The following is a 5710-nucleotide window of genomic DNA, read 5'->3' as shown; positions in this document are numbered from 1 at the left end:
GACTGCTCCGCCATTATTGATTTAGAACAGAATAGGGACCCTGTTTATTAGGTATACTATCAATGTGCACTGAGGGGCCTAAGGTTGTATACATTTGAAATTAATTATGAAACTTTAAACATATTTAGTGTGAAATATAAACTAGCAATCCTTTAAACAAAAAATATGTTTGAAATCCACAAAGTCAAATATTTATATTTTCGTCTGGTCTTGAAAAACTTCCATGATTTCTTTTTCATCTTTTCGGCAATCTTGACCTTCATAAAATTTGAAATTTAGCCAATTAAACATATAATAAAGACCACATGATCACATTTTTTTTAAATCCATAATTATTGGTAACTTTCTTTAAATTCGTTCAACGTATAAGTGTGGTTTTTCTCCCGGTTAGCGTTAGTTATTTTATTAAAACGGCCCCAGAAGAGGGTTTTTCACTTTTTGTCAATAAGAAGTACAAACAAAATATTGCATACTGTAGACGGACCTTTACCCGTGCTATAAAATTCTTACACATACCGTGCAAATAAATGAGAACGCTATTTACTTATAATTATACACACGCTAGTTATTAAATGTTGTTCCATAGAACATATCGCAAAACAGTCGCTGTAACTACTTTAATCACTAACCTCGTGATAAAAGGTATACGTGCAATACCTATTACATCTTAAATAGAGATATTTTGATGCACGTGTATAAGGGTTTTAAATGTTTTAGACTTCGCGAGCCGCGCTTTAAGTGTATGTTTAGTTATTAATGTGTGCCTCTCTTGTAATGTCGGTTTTCCCTGTGCCTCTCTTTTATTGTATGCAAGACTCTTAAATTGTGCCTCTCTTGTAATGTCTGTTTTCCCTGTGTCTCTCTTTAAGTGTATGTAAGACTCTTAATTCGTGCCTCTCATGTAATGTCTGTTTTCCTTGTGTCTCTCTTTAAGTGAATGTAAGACTCTTAATTCGTGCCTCTCTTGTAATGTCTGTTCTCCTTGTGTCTCTCTTTAAGTGAATGTAAGACTCTTAATTCGTGCCTCTCATGTAATGTCTGTTCTCCTTGTGTCTCTCTTTAAGTGAATGTAAGACTCTTAAATCGTGCCTCTCATGTAATGTCTGTTTTCCTTGTGTCTCTCTTTAAGTGTATGTAAGACTCTTAATTCGTGCCTCTCATGAAATGTCTGTTTTCCTTGTGTCTCTCTTTAAGTGTATGTAAGACTCCTAATTCGTGCCTCTCATGTAATGTCTGTTTTCCTTGTGTCTCTCTTTAAGTGTATGTATGACTCTTAATTCGTGCCTCTCATGTAATGTCTGTTCTCCTTGTGTCTCTCTTTAAGTGAATGTAAGACTCTTAATTCGTGCCTCTCATGTAATGTCTGTTTTCCCTATGCATCTCTTTTAGTGTATGTAAGACTCTTAATTGTGCCTCTCATGTAATGTCTGTTTTCCTTGTGTCTCTCTTTAAGTGTATGTAAGACTCCTAATTCGTGCCTCTCATGTACTGTCTGTTTTCCTTGTGCCTCTCTTTTAGTGTATGTAAGACTCTTAATTCGTGCCTCTCATGTAATGTCTGTTTTCCCTGTGCCTCTCTTTTAGTGTATGTAAGACTCTTAAATTGTGCCTCTCATGTAATGTCTGTTTTCCTTGTGTCTCTCTTTAAGTGTATGTAAGACTCCTAATTCGTGCCTCTCATGTAATGTCTGTTTTCCTTGTGCCTCTCTTTTAGTGTATGTAAGACTCTTAATTCGTGCCTCTCATGTAATGTCTGTTTTCCCTGTGCCTCTCTTTTAGTGTATGTAAGACTCTTAATTTGTGCCTCTCATGTAATGTCTGTTGTCCTTGTGTCTCTCTTTAAGTGTATGTAAGACTCTTAATTCGTGCCTCTCATGTACTGTCTGTTTTCCTTGTGCCTCTCTTTTAGTGTATGTAAGACTCTTAATTTGTGCCTCTCATGTAATGTCTGTTGTCCTTGTGTCTCTCTTTTAGTGTATGTAAGACTCCTAATTTGTGCCTCTCTTGTAATGTCGGTTTTCCATGTGCCTCTCTTTTAGTGTATGTAAGACTCTTAATCTGTGTAATGTCTGTTTTCCTTGTGTCTCTCTTTAAGTGTTTGTAAGACTCTTAATTTGTGCCTCTCATGTAATGTCTGTTGTCCTTGTGGCTCTCTTTTAGTGTATGTAAGACTCTTAATTCGTGCCTCTCATGTAATGTCTGTTGTCCTTGTGTCTCTCTTTTAGTGTATGTAAGACTCTTAATTTGTGCCTCTCATGTAATGTCTGTTTTCCCTGTGCCTCTCTTTTAGTGTATGTAAGACTCTTAAATTGTGCCTCTCGTGTAATGTCTGTTTTCCTTGTGGCTCTCTTTTAGTGTATGTAAGACTCCTAATTTGTGCCTCTCATGTAATGTCGGTTTTCCCTGTGCCTATCTTTTAGTGTATGTAAGACTCTTAATTTGTGCCTCTCATGTAATGTCTGTTTTCCTTGTGGCTCTCTTTTAGTGTATGTAAGACTCTTAATTTGTGCCTCTCATGTAATGTCTGTTTTCCTTGTGGCTCTCTTTTAGTGTATGTAAGACTCTTAATCTGTGCTAATGTCTGTTTTCCTTGTGTCTCTCTTTAGTGTATGTAAGACTCTTAATTTGTGCCTCTCATGTAATGTCTGTTTTCCTTGTGTCTCTCTTTTAGTGTATGTAAGACTCTTAATCTGTGCCTCTCATGTAATGTATGTTGTCCTTGTGCCTCTCTTTTAGTGTATGTAAGACTCTTAATCTGTGCCTCTCATGTAATGTCTGTTGTCCTTGTGCCTCTCTTTTAGTGTATGTAAGACTCTTAATCTGTGCCTCTCATGTAATGTCTGTTTTCCTTGTGTCTCTCTTTTAGTGTATGTAAGATTCTTAATCTGTGCCTCTCATGTAATGTATGTTGTCCTTGTGCCTCTCTTTTAGTGTATGTAAGACTTCTTAATCTGTGCCTCTCATGTAATGTATGTTGTCCTTGTGCCTCTCTTTTAGTGTATGTAAGACTCTTAATCTGTGCCTCTCATGTAATGTATGTTGTCCTTGTGCCTCTCTTTTAGTGTATGTAAGATTCTTAATCTGTGCCTCTCATGTAATGTATGTTGTCCTTGTGCCTCTCTTTTAGTGTATGTAAGATTCTTAATCTGTGCCTCTCATGTAATGTCTGTTTTCCCTGTGCCTCTCTTTTAGTGTATGTAAGACTCTTAAATTGTGCCTCTCGTGTAATGTCTGTTTTCCTTGCGGCTCTCTTTAAGTGTATGTAAGACTCCTAATTTGTGCCTCTCTTGTAATGTCGGTTTTCCCTGTGCCTATCTTTTAGTGTATGTAAGACTCTTAAATTGTGCCTCTCGTGTAATGTCTGTTTTCCTTGCGGCTCTCTTTAAGTGTATGTAAGACTCCTAATTTGTGCCTCTCTTGTAATGTCGGTTTTCCCTGTGCCTATCTTTTAGTGTATGTAAGACTCTTAATTTGTGCCTCTCATGTAATGTCTGTTTTCCTTGTGGCTCTCTTTTAGTGTATGTAAGACTCCTAATTTGTGCCTCTCTTGTAATGTCGGTTTTCCATGTGCCTCTCTTTTAGTGTATGTAAGACTCTTAATCTGTGTAATGTCTGTTTTCCTTGTGTCTCTCTTTAAGTGTATGTAAGACTCTTAATTTGTGCCTCTCATGTAATGTCTGTTTTCCTTGTGTCTCTCTTTTAGTGTATGTAAGACTCTTAATCTGTGCCTCTCATGTAATGTATGTTGTCCTTGTGCCTCTCTTTTAGTGTATGTAAGATTCTTAATCTGTGCCTCTCATGTAATGTCTGTTGTCCTTGTGCCTCTCTTTTAGTGTATGTAAGACTCTTAATCTGTGCCTCTCATGTAATGTCTGTTTTCCTTGTGTCTCTCTTTTAGTGTATGTAAGACTCTTAATCTGTGCCTCTCATGTAATGTATGTTGTCCTTGTGCCTCTCTTTTAGTGTATGTAAGATTCTTAATCTGTGCCTCTCATGTAATGTATGTTGTCCTTGTGCCTCTCTTTTAGTGTATGTAAGACTCTTAATCTGTGCCTCTCATGTAATGTATGTTGTCCTTGTGCCTCTCTTTTAGTGTATGTAAGATTCTTAATCTGTGCCTCTCATGTAATGTATGTTGTCCTTGTGCCTCTCTTTTAGTGTATGTAAGATTCTTAATCTGTGCCTCTCATGTAATGTATGTTGTCCTTGTGCCTCTCTTTTAGTGTATGTAAGACTCTTAATCTGTGCCTCTCATGTAATGTCTGTTTTCCTTGTGGCTCTCTTTTAGTGTATGTAAGACTCTTAATTTGTGCCTCAAATGTAATGTATGTTGTCCTTGTGGCTCTCTTTTAGTGTATGTAAGACTCTTAATCTGTGCCTCTCATGTAATGTATGTTGTCCTTGTGGCTCTCTTTTAGTGTATGTAAGACTCTCAATTTGTGCCTCTCATGTAATGTCTGTTGTCCTTGTGTCTCTCTTTTAGTGTATGTAAAACTTAATTTGTGCCTCTCATGTAATGTCTGTTGTCCTTGTGTCTCTCTTTTCGTGTATGTAAGACTCTTAATCTGTGCCTCGCATGTAATGTATGTTGTCCTTCTGCCTCTCTTTTAGTGAATGTAAGACTCTTAATCTGTGCCTCTCATATAATGTCTCTTGTCCTTGCGCCTCTCTTTTAGTGTATGTAAGACTCTTAATCTGTGCCTCTCATGTAATGTATGTTGTCCTTGTGTCCCTCTTTTAGTGTATGTAAGACTCTTAATCGGTGCCTCTGATGTAATGTCTGTTGTCCTTGTGGCTCTCTTTAAGTGTATGTAAGACTCTTAATCTGTGCCTCTCATGTAATGTCTGTTGTCCTTGTGTCTCTCTTTAAGTGTATGTAAGACTCTTAATTCGTGCCTCTCATGTAATGTTTGTTTTCCTTGTGCCTCTCTTTTAGTGTATGTAAGACTCTTAATTCGTGCCTCTCATGTAATGTCTGTTGTCCTTGTGCCTCTCTTTTAGTGTATGTACATGTCAATGGATGAAGGCAGCGGAAATAATCTGGGTCCGTTTTCACTTACATCTTGAGTCTAAGACTCAGACTCAGAAAACTGAATTAAAAATGTTTAAAAGTTCTATAGTATGAACCATTTTCACAAAAGATGCGAGCCAGATTGTAATAAAAACAACTTAACAGATACAGCAATTTTACCATTTTTTTCTCCTATAATACAATGAAATTAAAAGTTTACTTGTCTTATATTAACCCAGTGCCCCATTGCATTAACGAATGGAATTGTTGAGTATTTGAAGTGATATAAAATGATGTCATTTATAACGAATATATAACCCTAAGACCATTTCTTAAAGCTGCACTCTCACATATTGAACGTTTTGACAACTTTTTTATTTTTTGTTAAAATGGTCAATCTGTGAGAGTGCAGCTTTAACATTACAAACATTTTTTTTGAAACATGCTCAAATTTCTTTTTTTATGGCACTTGCAACTCTTAAGCGTTCACCAAATTCCAAATCTGGCATCTTATAGGTGATATTTAGGTTCCATAATTATTTCAACATTTAAGCTCTCACCAAAACAAATTCCAAGTCTGACATATATAGTAAAATTAATCTCCCTTCAGGTTTAAGTTGGTTTCTTTATTTGTTGTTATACACCTGCTCACAGAATGGCGCATATTATAGTTTTACCTGTTGCATACAGTCGGGCTGGT

Source organism: Mya arenaria, chromosome 6, assembly GCF_026914265.1.
Source record: "Mya arenaria isolate MELC-2E11 chromosome 6, ASM2691426v1".
In the NCBI taxonomy this organism is placed as follows: Eukaryota; Metazoa; Mollusca; class Bivalvia; order Myida; family Myidae; genus Mya; species Mya arenaria.
The sequence above is the reverse complement of the archived record's forward strand: the minus strand, read 5'-3'. Positions refer to the sequence as shown.